Below are 20,621 nucleotides of genomic sequence, written 5' to 3' on the forward strand. Positions count from 1 at the left end.
TTATTTCTGAGTTCCTCTGTATACAATTATGGCGTCTTAAAGGGCCTATGAAAGTATTCTAATGGGGGGCCTAATCATTGCTTCATTCTATTAGTCAGGATGCGGTGTCATAAAAAGGGGCAGTTGTCTGGAGGAATCTATGGATGGTGAATTATTAGGATGGTCTGTGACTCCAAAGGGTACCTAGTGTGAAGAACAAATTATGAGACAGCGGATGCTGTAAGACCCACTTCATGATTAGCTAGTCATAGGAGAAAATGGCCCCTGAACATAGCTATAGAGATCAGACAACCCCTATCATTAGCTCCATGTCTGTCCATTTGCTGTGTTTGGTAATGAAGATCATCCATTTTCTAGTGACTATGGCTGAACTACTATACCAGGCACATCCCATGGACCCAGACGGCACTGTTATTTTTTTGGGGGAAACAAAACTGAATATTTTAATCCAATTAGGGAAAATTGTATTGACTTTTTGGTGCATAGAAAGACTCAATGCATATATTTTGCTTTAAAATAATGATTTGTAACATCACTTACATAGCATTCAAGCATCTTCAGTCCGTCTTCTCTTCTCTGTCAAAATATGATTGAATATTGTAAATAAAAAAATAAAAAAATGTTACTGGGAACTTAGAGATGAAAATGATTTGGCTGTGAAGGAATAGACTTACTTTTTTGGAGATGGGGAGGTGGGTTTCTACTTATTTGATAAATTGCTACCATGTAAGAAATGCGCACATATAGTGTACTACCTTCCCCTAGAATACTGTAACGGTCTGTGCCGCTCACTGACACCGTTTTCCACACCCACTGATGTAAGACTATTTATTTCCATAGATCTTGGGTATAGCAGAGATATCCACAGAAACATTAGACAACCCATCAAAACTTGTAAAATTTGTGATAAATAAAAATCTAACATCTATGGCCTTTAGATATACAATATACTGGAACAAATATGATTACAGTATCTACTGATATCACTTACTTCTTCCTCAAACATCCGCAGCATCTCTCTCATGTCCTCCATAGCAGTGACCTAGAACACGGCATATTCTACTTAGTAAACTAAATATTAGCGCTCAGTGATGAATTATATCTATAAACTATAGAAATAACATATTTCCTAATTACTTATCAAATGTGAGTTCTCTCAGTAATAATCTAGATGTTAAAGCCTGAATGATTTTTATAGGGCGGCTAAGGGTATGTTCAAATATGACCCTTTAATATTGGATACTATGTAGTGGAAAGCTTATCAAAAATTCCAAATCGGTTAGAATTGGAAAAAAAGCCACTCTGCAACAGTTTTATGAGTTTGCATCCTAAGGTTCAAGGCAATCACAGAAAACAAACGGCTTCTCCGATCTTCATGCAGGGAAGCCGTTCAGACCTCAGGAGTGCAGCACAATTGATCACACCATCTGAGGGGATAAATATCTGTGATCACAGAGTGTCCGCTGCTTAAATCAGCAGAAACCCACTGGATAAAATGCCCACTTATCCTTGCGAGGGGGTATCATATTCAAAGATGTGACTTTTGATGTACATGTATGGTGGTGGTCGGGAAGGGGTTAAGCCCATAGAACCCCTTTTATATAAGGTATTAATAAGACTAGAAGGTTTTATTTAAAAAAAAAAAATTGTTTTTAGACCTTAATATATTACTTCTTTATTCGTATCTGAAGGAGAAATGAAAATGAACACAAACGTGGCAATTACCTCGTCCTCTTCAAAGGAATCCATGCTGTTGTCCATCTACATACAAGTAAAGTGCAATGTAACAAGATGTTATAGAGCGTTAAATACAGGGATGTGGATATATTATATATAGGACAAATAGCAGTTTAAAGGGACACTGACAGGGCCAATAAGCATATTGAGGTATATATATGGCAGTACAGGTCTTATAATGGGTATTACAATCATATAAGTATCCCCCCTGTCCACATTATGCATACAGTAAACTTTAAGTTTTATAACCTGCTCCAACGGTTTTCAATCTGCCCAAGGGGCGGCGTTTCGCCAATCTTGCGCCCAGCCAGCCTCCCCCAACTGCCGCTTTGAAGCGCCGCCCAGCTCATGAATATTCAGTTTGCTGGGCGGTTTCTGCGGTCCCCGCTCTGAAGCGCTGCGCTGAACAGTGCCCTGCGCATGCGCCGGATCTTGTGAAGTCGGGGACAGTAAGCGCCGCCCAGCGAAGTGAATATTGATGAGCTGGGCGGCGCTTACTGTACCGGACTTCACTGTACCGGGGACCGCAGAAGCCGCCCAGCAAACTGAATATTCATGAGCTGGGCGGCGCTTCAAAGCAGCAGTTGGGGAGGCTGGCTGGGTGCAAGAGAGGTGAAACGCCGCCCCTTGGGCAGATTGAAGACCGTTGGAGCAGGTTATAAAACTTAAAGTTTACTGTATGTATAATGTGGACAGGGGGGATACTTATATGATTGTAATACCCATTATAAGACCTGTAGTGCCATATATATACCTTTAAGGCCACTTTCGCATAGTCAGTATTAGCTCAGTATTTTCAATCAAACATACAAAGACAAAGAATAATGGAAACATCTTCTTCCGTGTTTCGGAGCCGCTCCGGATTTTACCTTACAAATACTGACACAAAATACTAATGAAAATATGTCCATGTGAACTTCCTGATATATTTTCTGTATCAGATCGTCATGGATTTCTGCTGCAGACTGCCAATGGACAAGAAGAGTTTGCGAGCCCCTTGTCCTCGCTCATCACCTAACACCTTTATGTATTTCTAAGAATCTTCCAGAAGCTCTAAGCTGTGACAGTCATTACTATCTGCAGTCTAATAGACAGCAGGACGCTGCTTTTAAGGTAACGGGGCCCCTTGTTGTAAAGCTCCTGTGAATCAGGTTGAACCTTGAGGGTTTATTTCCAGTATAACAACCAGGACTCATTTTAACCCTTATCAGGAAATAGTAAAGGTTCTCCTTCAATAACTGCTCTTGAATCCACGAGGAATTGATGTAAAAAATACATTGAAAATTTGTAAAACGTGTATTGTACAAAAATAAATCAATTATTTGCTAAAAATTTAATATTTCATTAAGTCCTCTCCAAACCTAATGGTATTAATTTATTTTTGGCTTAATTTTGGGAAAAAATCATGTTAAAATTGCATATTTTTGTGATCACAGACATTGCCTTGCGGTGTCTGCTATTTCATACAGTAGAAACCCATCGGCCGGGCCCCTCAGAGAGAATATACTGCTGCTTCTCCATGTACACAGATGAAAACATCCAGTGTCGGGGAAGGGGAGGAGCCAATGACAGGCGGGGACAGGGAGGAGCCTCCCTAGCATCGCGGGTGACTAGGTCTGGAGAAGACTTAAAGGGATATTACATTTTCAGCAAATAGATGGAGCTGTATGATGAGCTATTGGAGAGAGGCTCATAATGTGCTCTTATATATGTACTTTCTACAGCAGAAATCCATGATCCAGACTAGAAGTTTTTATATAAAAATCAATTTTCCAGACATTAATATATTAACCCTTTATTTGTATATAAATAGAAATGAAAGTAAAGAAAACATGACAATTACCTCGTCCTCCTCAAAGAAATCCATGCTACTGTCTCTGTCCATCTACATATAAGTTGAATGAAATGTAACAAGATGTTAAAGAGTTAAATACAGTGATATGAATATGGTATATAGGCCAAATAGCAGATTAAGGCCACTTTCACACGGTCAGTATTTGCTCCGTATTTTACATCAGTATTTATAAGCTAAAACCAATAATGAACATACAAAGTAAAAGACTAATGGAAAGGTCTTCTTCTATGTTTGGGACTCGTCATCAAAAATACTGACACAAAATATGTCAATGTGAACTTTCTAATATATTTTCTGTATCAGATTATCATGGATTTCTGCTGTAGAAAGGACATGTATGAGAGCAAATTATGAGCCTCCCTCCAATAGCTTATCATTATTTATTGAAAATGTAATATCCCTTTAAGTCTTCTCCAGACCTAGTGCTATTCATTCATTTTTTTCTTAAAATTGCATAAATTTGTGAATTCACAACATTTTGGTATCATAGCTACTCCATGCAATAAAACTGCTATATGTGGTCTAATTCCTATAGCGCTAATAAAAACTTCAAAAACCTAATACTAATAGATGAGACTTTTATTGATGTGCGGCACAGAAGTACTTGGGATCCTATAACTGCTTTTTAGTATTTTATATATCATTACTGCCAGGTCTGAACGAACCAGAATAACGGAACATTCCTGCTTCTGACTAGAGATGAGCGAATCGATTATACCGGATCGAATTCTCTTATCAGCAGGGCTTCTTAACCGGTGGGGAGTCGTGTCCATAGGTGAACAAGCGCTGATTTTCTGCTAGATTGATAGGGCCGGATATTTGGCCTGGCGGTGAGAATTGCTTGTTTGCGCTGCTGCTCCGATTAGCGGAGTGAGGGCACAAGCAAGAAATTGTCAGGACCGGGCTAAATGTCCAGCTCTGCCAATCTAGCGGCAGGTGGGCGCTTCTTCACATGCAGTGACAGCCCCTCACAGGTGATGAATCGCTGCTGATAAGACAGATACTGTATATTACAAGCGATTCTCTAGTCTACACTTTCTGACCCTCAGATAGGGGCTATTTGGCGACTTAAATTGACCCCTATTTGACAATTAAAGGAGTTGTCCAGGTTCATAGCTGAACCCGGTCTTAACCACATCTTCACTCATTTAGCCTGTATGAGTGGAGCGTTGGACCGTTTCTTGCTCCGATGCTCTCCCTTGCCTTGTGCTGCATCGCGCAGGGCCAGGTCTGTTTTGTTTGCACCCCACTGTTCTAGGCGGAGACTTCTGCCTAGCAGTGATCCCGGTGAGGTCACCGGCACAAATGGGCAGTCTATATATCGCTATCCTAGGCTCTAAAACAGCCAAGGGCAGCGCTATAAGACGACCACTTTGTGCCGGTGACATCGTGGGGATCTCTCAGGCTCCACTCATACAGGCTAAGTGAGAGAAGATAAGATTCTATCCTGGGGCAGCTTTGTACCCAGACAACCACTTTAATGTCAGATGCTTCCCCCTAGAAGTAAAGGCGGAGGGGGCTCTGCTTACTCACTGCTCTCCCTTTGAAGTATAAGACGTTTGGCCGCGGTCACATAGCGCAGATTTAATCACTATTCTGTGTCCATATTTTTGGGCCAAAAGATTTATGATAAGATTTTCTTATGGATACAAACTAGTGATGAAATCTCTACTGTGTGACAGAGATCCCATGGGAAGAGCTGAGTTCCCAGCACTTGACTGTCTTGAGTGTGCGCTCTCCATTAAAGTGTATGGCAGTTACAGAAAGAGACAGTCTTGTAATAGGTGAGAGTCCCAGAGGTGGCGCCTGCAGCAATAAGGGGCACATAGATATCCCATAAATGTGTGAGCCTGGAATACCCTGTGAGATCCTGCCCAGTGTGTAGCCGTTACTGGTCTCCCAGATAACAGATACAGCTCTGCTAAGTGTATGCAGTGTTCATGGCCGACTTTTCAGAATGAGCAGATTTCCCATTACATTCTCATAGACACCTAAGTCTCACATGAGGGTCAGGGTTAGAGGATGATGGGAGCAGATTGGGGTAGAAACCTGTAAAGGTGCCTGTGGGCTCAACAGACGCTCCTCGCTCGGTCGGGAAATCAGCAGTTTCTGCAGAATCTCCAGAAAAGGGCAGTTGATATTCAAATCAAACTGTGCATGTGCCAGCAGTGACCAATCATATGCCAGCTGCCAATCATATGCCAGTCCCATGACCTCTGACCTCCAGCCAGCTGCATTTCATACTGTAAACTGGCAATACCTATAATGCCATCTGACATGAAGGAATCAATCAGATGAAATATCACATATAGCAGTGGCCTGTTCTCCCCAGTCTGCCCAGTATGAAATGGATGCCTTCATAAATACCTTCCACCATTGATCCTTCTGTCTGTAGTAAAGTGACGCTGTGACCAGAAAGTGATATACGGTATTCATCCGCTTTATACTGGTCAGAAGGTCGTTTCCTCATCCCCATTATACAGACTGATAAAGGATGGCAGTTTTCATACTGAGCACTACAGGGCTGTATTATACACATACCCACCAGGGAAGGATTCTAGATATAAGAGTAGTACTACAGTAGTGGTGATGTAGGAGAAGTAGTAGAGGACACTTACAGTGTACTGTAGGTAGAAGTAGTGAAATGAGAGTTGTAGTACTGATGATGGGTGGTGACATAGAAGAAGTAATATAGAGACAGGTTACTATAAAGTGTGACAATACTTCTGGACTGTTCCTATAAGTAAACTGCACATAGAAGTAATATCACTTATCTCAGAATAAAAGGAAAGAAAGACATTGCTCTGATAATAGACGGCACATGTAATACCAGTAGTCCAGGGATTCGATAAGTCGCGCTCAATAGTCTCAGTATTGAACTAGTCCAGAAGAAGAAGAGAAATTCATTGGTAAGATGTATTGTCCTTTTTCAATTGGTTCAATTATCCTTAAAGGTTATTGTAGTGTACGGGAGAGTAATACCCCGTCACTACAGAAGGGTCACTTGGGTACTGTCGTTCCCCCTGTATTTATGGGGAGGTTGGTATAAAATATCTTGTTAATGTCATGCTATGTACTTCCTGTTACTGTGAAATGTGCATGTGCAGGCCGGCTAGGGTGTCATTCCAGCTCTGAGTCACTAGAGGGAGCTAGGGAACCCTAGTCTATATAAGGCCCAGTCAGGAAGTAGTAGTAAGACAGACAGTGGGAGCAGAGGTCAGAGATGATCCTGTGTCTGAGTCAAGGCCAGGCTATGGGCCTGTGAGAGTAAAGCAGGCCTGAAGCCTGCCGACTAGGAGAGGGTAGTAAGCCCTGTAACCGGGTTCCGGATCCAAGGAAAAGGTTCCCCTCCTGAGTCATCATCCGTCTAGCTGAAACATCATAAGCAAGTAACCAGCCGGGACACAGAATACTACAGAGGCCGATCAGATAAAGCAAGAGGTACTCAAGATAACAGAGGAGGTACTAGATAAGGACAGCTTCAAGGATACGCCAGATAGAGGGCATTGGACCTTGGAGGATAAGTCACATGTTTCAGGACCAGTCAGGAATAGTGTGCAAGCCGCCTGTACTGCATCTCCTGTAATTAACACTCTGTATAAAACATTGCTAAGACCGGCCATTCTGTACTTCTAAGAACCAGTTGTATTCAAATAGTCACCAACTGTCTTTCATGGAACGGCGCTTCCAACTGCGTCCATGTATTATAATCACTGACATTCAGTAAAGTTCCAGTTTTTGGTTGGCTATCCCGTGGTTGCTTCCGTTATTCTACACTACTTTACACGGCGTGTCACCGTTAAACTGACACTGGCGTCACGAACATTGAATACCTGCCTGTTCCAGTATTTGCCCCAATTGAAGACGACAGTGGATCCCAGGTTAGTGAGTCAATCTGCACTACAAAGCCCAGCATACACTACTGACCCCCTGGGACACTGCATCGCTCTTTTTGGCGTCACGAACAGGATCCGCATACTTCTGAAGTGCAGAGAAGTGTGAACTGTGTGCTTTAACTATTCCACCACCGTATTGCAAAGACTGTAACCTTTATTTCTAAATCTGTGGATTACAATTGTGTCTGGGAGGAATCAGAGACGCTGTACTGTGTTACGCTACCCCCAGAGAGAAAATCGTATTTATGGACTGTGATTTATTGGACTTTTCATCAACCTGCTTGCTGTCATTGAATTGCGGCATCAGGACACTTAAAATGGCCGCCGACGCCATTAGGCTTTTTACTGCGCCATCACGATGCACAGAGGCGCGAATATTTGGCGCCAAAACCCTCCAAGAAGGAGGAGGAGATTGCCCTGGAGCGCCACCCACCTTGAGGAGTGATGATGTGGCTGAGTTCCTTGGTGAGTTACGCCTGGGAGGCGGGCCTCAGATGGAGGTAGACCGGCCCAGTCAGAGGGAGGAGCCAGTGTCGACTCTGCACCCAGTGAGAGAAGAGGAGAGAGAGAGGCTGGACAGCTGCCAGCGGGCGGAAGAATGCGCTGAGGCCCGACGTCTAGCAGCGGCTGCCACCGTTACCCCAGAGGCCACTGTCACCGGACTTCCGGTAGCCCCGACGACCTGCACCAAGGCTGACCTAGAGGCCCTACGCAAGAGAGTGTATTGGGTGGCGGACCTCGGGTGCGCAGGAGGCGTGCGGTGGTTCCCGTTTCCTAGGACGGATGCCGAAATGGAGGCAATGAAGGACAAGCCTCCCCCTTTAAAGATTGTCAGAGGAGATGGTTTCCAGATGTGGCCGGCCTTGCCAGAACAGTTGCTGCAAGTTCCGTTCATCGACTCTTCAACAGAGGAAGAATATGACACTCGCCTGTGAGTACTCCTTCCCTCATGTCCGTCTCCCTAATGGCCGTTTTGTCCCTCCAGTTGGCAGAGCTGGTGAAGCTCGCTGCCAGTTATACACGGCCGGTGGCATTCTAACTGAATAATAGTGCCACTGCATACCACTGCTTCCAGCTGCCCCTGTTGCGTTTGGGACATCCGGTCTGCTGCTAATCTCCCAGTTGTGCCTTGAAGTTGTTGCACCATTTTACCCCTTTTTACCCCCATTTCAGGTTGAAAAGACATTTTTATGTCAGCACTATTTTAAAGGGTAAGCAGGACTTGCCAGGATAACATGGCCCTGGTATTGTCAGAGTCCTGTATTGTCATTTTATATATGTGCTGCTGACTGTATTTAGTAACCGGTTTTTATTCACGTCTATGTGCCCAGAGATGGACTTCCTATGTGCAAGCCTCTGAGAGGTTAATTTTATTATGGACTTATTTATTGTCATGGACTATCCTGGTTTTTAACATTCGCTGTGCCAGGTCAGCGCCCCCGTTCCACTCACTATCCTGAGAAGAAGAGATCGACGCCCCTTGTCACCGCACTTCACCTTTGCCAATTGGGTCTGATAAGAGTGTAAACGACATATATGTATGCATGCATGTGTCTTTCTCTATTTCAGGTCAGGATTCCAGTTGGGCGGGCCCTGATGGAGTACGAGGTCGTACTCAGCTTAAAGCAGCGGGGTATGTAGTGTACGGGAGAGTAATACCCCGTCACTACAGAAGGGTCACTTGGGTACTGTCGTTCCCCCTGTATTTATGGGGAGGTTGGTATAAAATATCTTGTTAATGTCATGCTATGTACTTCCTGTTACTGTGAAATGTGCATGTGCAGGCCGGCTAGGGTGTCATTCCAGCTCTGAGTCACTAGAGGGAGCTAGGGAACCCTAGTCTATATAAGGCCCAGTCAGGAAGTAGTAGTAAGACAGACAGTGGGAGCAGAGGTCAGAGATGATCCTGTGTCTGAGTCAAGGCCAGGCTATGGGCCTGTGAGAGTAAAGCAGGCCTGAAGCCTGCCGACTAGGAGAGGGTAGTAAGCCCTGTAACCGGGTTCCGGATCCAAGGAAAAGGTTCCCCTCCTGAGTCATCATCCGTCTAGCTGAAACATCATAAGCAAGTAACCAGCCGGGACACAGAATACTACAGAGGCCGATCAGATAAAGCAAGAGGTACTCAAGATAACAGAGGAGGTACTAGATAAGGACAGCTTCAAGGATACGCCAGATAGAGGGCATTGGACCTTGGAGGATAAGTCACATGTTTCAGGACCAGTCAGGAATAGTGTGCAAGCCGCCTGTACTGCATCTCCTGTAATTAACACTCTGTATAAAACATTGCTAAGACCGGCCATTCTGTACTTCTAAGAACCAGCTGTATTCAAATAGTCACCAACTGTCTTTCATGGAACGGCGCTTCCAACTGCGTCCATGTATTATAATCACTGACATTCAGTAAAGTTCCAGTTTTTGGTTGGCTATCCCGTGGTTGCTTCCGTTATTCTACACTACTTTACACGGCGTGTCACCGTTAAACTGACACTGGCGTCACGAACATTGAATACCTGCCTGTTCCAGTATTTGCCCCAATTGAAGACGACAGTGGATCCCAGGTTAGTGAGTCAATCTGCACTACAAAGCCCAGCATACACTACTGACCCCCTGGGACACTGCATTATGGACACATATGGGGAATTTTTTAAATCATTTTATTCTTCTAGTTTTGAGCTAAAGCTGATTTTTTTTTCAATTTTAAATATTTTTAACAGTTTTACCTGTATAACTTTTACTCTCAGTGCATCTGCAGGCCTGCCAGCTTTAGAGGGGGACAATGGGCCAATGCCCCCGACCCAAAATGGGACCCCAGGGCCAGGATGACAGGGCACATCTTTAGTTTACCTAATAAGCATTTTTTTTTTTGTGGAAGCATTAATTAGTGCAGGATGCCCAGGGAGCAATGAGTATGCCATCACAACTGCTCCACAGGCCTTACCTTCCCTGGGATCCAGCGGTACACTATGTCCTGACAGTGTACAGCATTAGGACACAGCGTGCTATGGCCTGACAGTGTGCAATATTAGGTCACACTGCAGCCTGGGTCCTGGAGCAAGAGAGCATCTGTCTAGGAACTAAGGCACCTGGAGCACAAGAGGAAGGGTTTTCTTTTGTTCTGGTCTGAGGTCTGTATTTAGAGGATGGTAGGGTGGGGTTTACAGGGGGCACAAGGGTCAGATCTGGGTTCTGAATGAATTTGAGGTCAGATCTAGGGTCTGTATTAATTTGGCGGGGGGGGGGGGTTGATATGGGGTCCATATAAAGTTGGGAGTTGATCTGAGACCTGTATAAATTTGGGGGCTGCTTTAGGAGCTTATTACAGGTCTTATGAATTTGGGGGCTGATTTGAGGTTTAATTAAATTTGGGGGTGATTTGGGTTCTAAGGGGTCTAATCTGGATCTGTATAAATTTGTAGGCTGCTCTGGGATCTGTATTCATTTTGGGGTTTGATCTGGAGGTCTTTAATTTTGGGGTCTAGAGGACTTTCTTATTTTTTAAGTCTGTTTGGAGGTCTGTATAAATCTTGGGGTCTATGGGTCTGTATTCATTTTTTTGTTTAATCTGGTGTATATATCAATTTTATATCTGGTCTGGTGGGTCTGTGTTAAGCAGGGGTTGTCCAGCGATGTAAATTTGATTTTTGAAGACTGATTAGAAAAATAATCACAAAGTAATAAGAGTAGTGATACCTTTCTGATTTTCTAATTCACTCTCCTTTAGTTACTTCATGTGTCCTCACTGGTCTCTGTACGTCTAAGTCCTGCTCAACTCGGACATGTGACCGTTGCAGCAAGTGGTTGAGAAGTGAGCGACGGGGGATCTATAAGTTATCACTACTTTTATTTTTATTTTTTACTTTCTAAGCAGTTTGTAAAACACTACATGGCTGGACAACCCCATTTATTTAGAGTTTTGACCTGGGGTAGAAGCTACAGGATGACAGTGTTAAAAGGGGGCATCTGGATAGAGGTTTCTTCATGTAACCTAATCTCTTGGATCCTAATATAAAATCTCCAACAGGCCCCATCTACAATATGCCATTTAATAATACTGATGTCTTCTTCTATGGCAGAGGGGGTTGCACACCCCTGGACAAAGATGTCTGTACAGTAAACTCTACAGTCTTCAGGAGAAATCATCATGATGGTCTGGACCTAAAGGAGAAGAAAAGGAAAGTAAATAACTCAAATCAGTGGAGAGGTCACCTGTGAGTATATTGTATAGTGTGTATACAGTATATATCTATATATCTTTCTACTTGTTTGTATTATATATTGATATATACTGTACCTGTGCAAACTACATGTTGGTATATACTGATTGATTGACTATGGCTCCCTGCCTGACATTCTCTTTATAATATTCTTTTCAGGCAGAAACACTAATCTATTTTTGTCTATACTTGACGATACCGCTGAAAACAGAAAACAAAAAAATCTTTATTGAAGGTCTCAATTAAAATACTTGTATGAAGTGGGCCTTGTATAGAGGTATCATTGGTAATTGGTTTTGTGCAGTGTTCTTTATTCAGTAACAGTATAGTAATATTATTCAGTCACTATGTGTTGATAATATGTTGTCATGATGTGGCCAGGGGCTGGCTGGTAAATTTTAGCCTGGGGGGCAAGCACACAGCACTGGCCCATCTGTAGCGGCCCATGCTTAACCTGTTTATGGTCATTAGAAGTGCGGATTTACCACACACTATAATGGGGCCTGCTCAGGAAGCTGCTTCTTTACCGGACAAAAAAAGTCTTGCATGCAGGGCATTTTTTGTCTGGTCTTTTTGACAGAATCTGTGAGAGTGGCCCAAATGCAAATGTGAAAGGATGGCATTAGCTGGAAGTATAGCATCAGCTGCACGTTTAACCCAAATACAGAGCAAGAACCAAGATCACTACATACATATAGCGCCAGAACCAAGATCACTACATACATGTAGCACCAGAACCAAGATCACTACATACATACAGTACCAGAACTAAGATCCCTACATACATATAGCACCAGAATTAAGATCCCTACATACATACAGCACTAGAAACAAGCCTATAAGTCAAATACAGCACCAGAACCAAGTTCACTGCATGACTACAGTGCCAGAACTAAGCCTATAAGTCAAATACAGCACCAGAACCAAGATCACTACGTACATACAGCACCAGAACTAAGATCCCTACATACATACAGCACTAGAAACAAGCCTATAAGTCAAATATAGCACCAGAATCAAGTTTACTGCATGACTACAGTGCCAGAACCAAGCCTATAAGTCAAACACAGCACCAGAACCAAGTTCACTGCATGAATACAGCACTAGAACCAAGCCTATAAGTCAAACACAGCACCAGAATTAAGTTCACTGCATAAATACAGCACCAGAACCAAGTTCACTACATAAAAACAGCACCATATTTTAAAAGTTCAATACAGATGCCGTTTGAGTAGTCAGGTCAGGCCTCGCCATATAAGCTTGCACGGTGTGAAACTACAGCTTCCAGTATGACCTGAACAGTAGTAAAGGGATGCTGGGGGTTATTGTTTCACAAAAAAGCATGCTACCACCCATCATCAGCTGTGGATCATCCAGGTGACTACAGCACTCATCATACAGTCAGTAGCAGAATAGTAATTTACATTTAGTGATTTACAGTTGACTTCTCCTGAGTTCTTCTTCATCTGGTTCAGGCCGCCATGATGACATCTCCCAGCCACTATTCAGCCCTGCAGATTTTGCAGAGAAGATCTCTTCAGCTTCTTGCTTTGCCAATACATTGGCACCCTGCATACTAACACAAACTCCTCTCGCCCCCAATGGTAGTGCCACATACTATGTGCCCTCTGTATATAGTGGCATGTGGCCGGTGTCCTCTGTATATAGTGCCACATGCTCTGTGTCTTCTGTATATAGTGCCATATGCCCTCTGTATATAGTGCCAAACACTCTGTGCCGTCTATATATAGTGTCACATGCTCTGTGCCCTCTTTATATAGTGCCACCTGATCTGTTTCCTCTGCATATAGTGTCACATGCTCTGTGCCCTCTTTATATAGTGCCACATGCTCTGTTTCCTCTTTATATAGCGCCACCTGATCTGTGCCCTCTTTATATAGTGCCATATGTTCTGTTCCCTCTGTATATAAAGCCACATGCTCTCTGATCTCTGTATATAGTGCTATATGCTATGTGCCCTCTGTATATAGTACCACATGCTCTGTGCCCTCTGTATATAGTACCACATGCTCTGTGCCCTCTGTATATAGTACCACATGCTCTGTGCCCTCTGTATATAGTACCACATGCTATGTGCGCTCTGTATATAGTTCCATATGCTCTGTGCATTCTTTATACAGTGCCATATGCTCTGTGCCCCCTTTGTGTATAGCACCTCATACTTAACCCCTTTATGTATAGTGCCTCTTTTTATGGGCCCCCTTTATGTATAGTGCCTCTTATATGTGCCTCAGGGTGGGATGGGCCGGGGGGCAGGAGGGCACATGCCCCCCGGGCCGGTATGTCCATGCCGATGCGGCCCCTGAACTCAATTGTACCTGCATCCATTGGACGCAGATATAATTGAGCCTGCAGCAGCACCGGCGGGACAAGCGAACCATTGGTTTCCTGCCCGGCTGTTCACGTGGCGCACTGACGTGACGTCGGTGCGTCGTTCCTCTGGAGCAGACCCGCCAGAAGAGGCCGGGTCTGCATCCTGCATCATGGGACCACGTTGCCGCCGAGACAGTTGACTATGAAGTGCCCTCCCCGAATGTGCCCTGACCCTAATACTGACCCCTTACCCTAATACTCCCCTAACCCTAATACTGACCCCTAATACTGTCCCTAAGGACTCATGCACACAGCCGTTCCGTGCATTGGGTCCCCAATGAACAAGCAACATCCGTGCAGATTCCGCAGACGGACTCAGACCCATTAAACCTGAATGGGTCCGTCCGCACAGCAAAAAAATAGAACATGTCCTTTTTTTTTGGGCGCTGCGGAGGCACGTAGAGAAACCCCACAGAAGCACTCCATAGTGCTTTAGTGCCTCCGTACCGCACTGCACCTTCCGGATTGCGGAAGTGAATGGGTCCGCATACATGATGCGGTGCAAAAACGGCCAGGGTCCGTATATTGCATACCCACTGTCTGCGGGCCGCAATACGGGCCCGGGCGGCACATGTTTGTTTGCATGAGCCATAACTCTAATACTGTCCCCAATGCTAATACTACACCATACTGACCCCTAACCCTAATACTGACACCTAACCCTAAGGCTACATTCACAAGACTGTATGTTTTGCAGTCCGCAAATTGTGGATCTGCAAAACACGAATACCGGACATGTGCGATTCGCATATTGTGGAAAACACGGCAAGGACTATTCTTGTCTGCGATTGCGGACAAGAATAGGACTTACTCTATATTTTTGGGGGGCGGCGGAACGGAACTATGCGCTGTCCGCTTCTTTTCTGCAACTAGCCTAAGTGAACCAAATCCTACGGCCGTACTAGTGCCGGATACGCTGTACGCCACATGTGTGGCTCCCCTCTTAGCCTTCTTTTTCTTACATACCGCTCATCATATCTCCTGATGAGGTATCCGCAATAAGGGACACACGAAACACGTTGAGTAGGATTTGGTTCATTTAGGCTAGTTGCGGTACTTATGTCCCCACATGCATTACTGGTCCGGGCAATAATTACTCTCCTGCTCTATAGAATAGGATCGTGCACCTGGTGGTCTATATACAAGGTATCTGTGTTACACTCTGAATGAGAACAGCTGTCACTTTTGGATTCTTTGTAATCCGCGAGGGCCTCAGACAATCCGCACTTTATCTTAGGACACTGCTAAAGTCAGGCTGGATTTCTTTCAGAGATCAGATATTTTATGATTAAACAGAGAACCTTTTAATCTCACCAATATCCATAGTGTGCATTACGGATAGACCTGGTATCCTCACACGGGAATGGCTCTTATATGGAACCCCCTATGTGTGGATACTAACTCCTGTACTTTTATCCTTGGCACCTCTCTTAGGGTTTAGCCCAATTTTTATTTATATTGTTGATTATTAAAAACTTTTTAGTTTTTGCTATTAACTGTCCAAGTATTGAAATTGAAAAATATATTATAATACTGGTACGGAAACTTCAGTTTTGTTTCCGTGTGATCTAATACTACGTCTATCCCAAATACTGGCCCCTTACTCTAATGCTATGCCTAACGCTAATATTGGCCCCTAACCCTAATTCTGACCACTTACCCCAATACTGCCCCTTGCTCTAATACTGGCCGTAATCCTAATACTATGTCTGTAACGGATCTCCTGGCACCCTGACCGGGTACCTCCGTCGATAGATGCTCCTAGTGCTTTCCGAGGACTCCAAGCACTCCACTTGACACCGTACGCACTGCAGACCCCTCGAACCGCCGCAGCTTGGTTGGGGTCTCACCGTCCTCCACCCACGCTGGACCAAAGACCGGGCTTCAGCTTCCAGTGGGTGAACCTCTCCTACATCCAGAGAGCAGGAGCCATGAACAAGCTCTTACAAGAGCTTATACTCAGGGGAGTATTGTGATATAACAATCCCCAAGAGTGTAGTTATCGCATTCACCAAAAATGAGCCAAAACTTCATGACGGTATAAAGCAGCCTCTTTATTTTAACACACAAGCATTTTATACACATCTTCCAACATGGTTACCACCCACAGGGTTTTGTAAAAAAAGCCAATAACCACGTACAGTACACTCAGACACTCCCACACAAAATCCTCCCCTCTGCCCGTGATAGAATTACCTCACACTGGGTTGATGCAATCATCACAGGCAGGCGAATACACAATATCCTCTGTCCTGGAGACAACCGAGAAGTAATTCAATTATCTCTCAGGACAAAGGACAACGCCAATACACACAGAAAAACAATGGAACAGACCTCCCTACTCAACGTATACAATGTACCCCCCTTTTCAATACACATAGACATTTAACATCCCAAAATGGCATGAATTAGACCAGGGGTTCAAGCTAGTCCAAGTCCTTTGTGAACAAAGGAGGCCTGGCTGATGAGAGGGCCCATAATCCTGGGGCAAGAGGCTAGCAAACAGGCCCCTCCAAAACCCAGTGGCGAGGTTGGTTTTGCCACACATCTCCCCCTCCCAGGGAAGACTAACCAGATACCTGACCTCACGGTCAGTACCTGAGTTAGTCTGGCAGTCCAACCACAACCCAATACTGGACCTGTTGAATTCTGGGGCCTGGCTCTGTTCTGTATGTCCCCAGCTGTTGAGTGGGCATCTGCAACACCTTGCTTCCTTGTGGTTTCTAGCTTGGAGCTGTAGGTACTTGGTGGGCAGAGGCCGACTGCGCTCTGCCCAGATACCAGCTCTCTCGCTGGGCTAGCCTCTGGGAAGTCTGGCTCTGGAGAAGAGGATAGGGGGGAGGGGCAGAGGCCAACTGTGTTCTGTCCTGATGCCAGCTCTTCCGCTGGGGAAGCCTGTGTGGAGTCAGCCTCTGGAGAAGAGGATAGAAGAGGGCAGAGGCCAACTGCACTCTGCCCAGATGCCAGCTCTTCCGCTGGGATGGGGTCAGGGAATCCTACCCCCAGGACCTTGTTGCGGATCAGCTGTGGACAGGAGGGATCGCTTACCTCCTCCTCCTGGCATTCCTGCTGGGTTGGTGGGTCTCTGTACCGGCCGTCCAGCATCCCGGTAGGCCTGGTGCAGAGACTGAGGTCCCATCTGCGTCATTGGAGTTAAAAGGTGCTGTCCCCCTGTGGTTGGGGAGAGATACCTGTTGTCTCCTTTCCCTTCAAAGTACACTGCCGCTGGGGAGAGAGAACGGCTGTCTCAATTTGTAACTCCTCTAGTTACCGGTGTCTGTGAGCTGCTTCTCCTCGCACTAGGACGCCATCCCACTGCTTGCCACCAAATGTAACGGATCTCCTGGCACCCTGACCGGGTATCTCCGTCGATAGATGCTCCTAGTGCTTTCCAAGGACTCTAAGCACTCCACTTGACACCGTACGCACTGCAGACCCCACGAACCGCCGCAGCTTGGTTGGGGTCTCACCGTCCTCCACCCACGCTGGACCCAAGACCGGGCTTTAGCTTCCAGTGGGTGAACCTCTCCTACATCCAGAGCCATGAACAAGCTCTTACAAGAGCTTATACTCAGGGGAGTATTGTGATATAGCAATCCCCAAGAGTGTAGTTATCGCATTCCCCAAACATGAGCCAAAACTTCATGAAGGTATAAAGCAGCCTCTTTATTTTAACACACAAGCATTTTATACACATCTTACAACAAGGTTACCACCCACAGGGTTTTGTAAAGACAGCCAATAACCACGTACAATACACTCAGACACTCCCACACAAAATCCTCCTCTGCCGTGATAGAATTACCTCACACTGGGTTGATGCAATCATCACAGGCAGGCGAATACACAATATCCTTTGTCCTGGAGACAACCGAGAAGTAATTCAATTATCTCTCAAAACAAAGGACATCGCCAATACACACAGAAAGACAATGGAACAGACCTCCCTACTCAACGTATACAATGTCCCACCCTTTTCAATACACATAGACATTTGACATCCCAAAATGGCACGAATTAGACCAGGGGTTCAAGTTAGTCCAAGTCCTTTCTGAACAAAGGAGGCCTGGCTGATGAGAGGGCCCATAATCCTGGGGCAAGAGGCTAGCAAACAGGCCCCTCCAAAACCCAGTGGCAAGGTTGGTTTCGCCACAATGTCTAACCGTAATACTGGTCCTAATGCTAATCTAAAACTGATCACAACCTTAACTACAATCCCAAATACCTCACGTACCTCACAAGTGACCATAATATATGACTGTCCACACATATCTGTACCCACTGCATCTTTTATACCTCAGCAACATGTAACCAGTGAGGTCACACCTTCTGTTACCCACTTCATTCTAGCTTCTACCGAGTATTATAATACAGTGTGTGTACGCTTTATTCAGGGGGCACATATACGAGGCATTAGACATAAAGGGGCACATATAAGAGGCACTATACATGAAGGGGCACATATAGGAGGCACTATACATAAAGGGGCACATATAAGAGTCACTATACATGAAGGGAGCACATATAAGGCTACTTTTACACTAGCGTTCGATCGGATCCGTTCTGAACGGATCCGATCGTAATAATGCAGACGGAGGCTCCGTTCAGAACGGATCCATCTGCATTATATTAGCTAAAAAAAGCTAAGTGTGAAAATAGCCTCGGACGGATCCGTCCAGACTTTCAATGTAAAGTCAATGGGGGGCGGATCCGCTTGAAGATTGAGCCATATTGTGGCATCTTCAAACGGATCCGTCCCCATTGACTTACATTGTAAGTCTGGACGGATCCGCACGCCTCCGCACGGCCAGGCGGACACCCGAACGCTGCAAGCAGCGTTCAGCTGTCCGCCTGTCCGTGCGGAGGCGAGCGGAGCGGAGGCTGAACGCCGCCAGACTGATGCAGTCTGAGCGGATCCGCTCCATTCAGACTGCATCAGGGCTGGACGGCTGCGTTCGGGTCCGCTCGTGAGCTCCTTCAAACGGAGCTCACGAGCGGACCAGCGAACGCTAGTGTGAAAGGAGCCTAAGATGCCAGGGATCTCAACTCTCCCGGAGGTTCAGGGAGTCTCCCGCTATTAGATAGCGGCTCCCTGACACCCGCATGTGAAACAATATCTCCCGGAAAGGTTTATCTCAGTCAGATAGCAGAGCAGAGAGATAAGATAAGTGACAGGACAGAGTTTAGATTACAGGTTGAATTAACCCTTTAGGGTCAAACTGGCTTCTCAAGGAGATATACAGTCATGTGAAAAAATTAGGACACCCTTTGAAAGCATGTGGTTTTTTGTAACATTTTTAATAAAAGGTTATTTCATCTCCGTTTCAACAATACAGAGAGATTAAAGTAATCCAACTAAACAAAGAAAACTGAAGAAAAGTCTTTTCAAGATCTTCTGTAAATGTCATTCTACAAAAATGCCTATTCTAACTGAGGAAAAAGATAGGACACCCTCACATGTATTCCCTCTTAAATTGGCTCAGATCTCACACAGGTATATCACACCAGGTGCACATAATTAGTAGATCGTTACTCTGCATGTTGAATGAGGCTTGCCCTATTTAAACCTCAGACATTTAGTTTGGTGTGCTCCTGACTGTTGAAGTGAGAGTGAGCACCATGGTGAGAGCAAAAGAGCTGTCAGAGGACTTCAGAAAAAAGATTGTAGCAGCCTATGAGTCTGGGAAGGGATTTAAAAAGATCTCAAAAGATTTTGAAATCAGCCATTCCACTGTCCGGAAGATAGTCTACAAGTGGAGGGCTTTCAAAACAACTGCCAACATGCCCAGGACTGGTCGCCCCAGCAAGTTCACCCCAAGAGCAGACCGCAAGATGCTAAAAGAGGTCTCCAAAAACCCTAAAGTGTCATCTCGAGAACTACAGCAGGCTCTGGCTACTGTTGATGTAGAAGTACATGCCTCTACAATCAGAAAGAGACTGTACAAGTTTAACTTGCATGGGAGGTGTGCAAGGAGGAAACCTTTGCTTTCCAAGAGAAACATCGAGGCCAGACTGACATTTGCCAGAGATAAAGTTGACAAAGACCAGGACTTCTGGAATAATGTTCTTTGGACAGATGAGTCCAAAATTGAATTATTTGGACACAACAGCAGAGGACATGTTTGGCGTAAACCAAACACAGCATTCCAAGAAAAGAACCTCATACCAACTGTGAAGCATGGAGGTGGAAGTGTCATGGTTTGGGGCTGCTTTGCTGCAGCAGGACCTGGTCAGCTCACCATCATAGAATCCACGATGAATTCTACTGTGTATCAGAAGGTGCTTGAAGAACATGTGAGACCATCAGTTAGAAAATTAAAGCTGAAGCGGAACTGGACCATGCAACATGACAATGACCCAAAACATACTAGTAAATCAACCAAAGATTGGCTGAAAAAGAAGAAATGGAGAGTCCTGGAATGGCCAAGTCAAAGTCCAGATTTGAATCCCATTGAGATGCTGTGGGGTGACTTGAAAAGGGCTGTACGTGCAAGAAACCCCTCAAACATCTCACAGCTGAAAAAG

The 20,621-nt window shown here is 45.0% G+C and overlaps 1 long non-coding RNA gene across 1 annotated transcript; it reads right to left on the bottom strand.

The window, feature by feature from the left end:
• Positions 1 to 557: 557 nt before the first annotated feature.
• LOC122938020 lies at positions 558 to 1,803 on the bottom strand. Its single transcript, XR_006389963.1, has 3 exons — positions 1,726 to 1,803; positions 992 to 1,042; positions 558 to 576 (listed from the first exon to the last, which is right to left on the bottom strand). It is a non-coding gene; the product is annotated as an uncharacterized LOC122938020 (long non-coding RNA).
• Positions 1,804 to 20,621: the final 18,818 nt, after the last annotated feature.

Source organism: Bufo gargarizans, chromosome 5 (assembly GCF_014858855.1).
Source record: "Bufo gargarizans isolate SCDJY-AF-19 chromosome 5, ASM1485885v1, whole genome shotgun sequence".
In the NCBI taxonomy this organism is placed as follows: domain Eukaryota; kingdom Metazoa; phylum Chordata; class Amphibia; order Anura; family Bufonidae; genus Bufo; species Bufo gargarizans.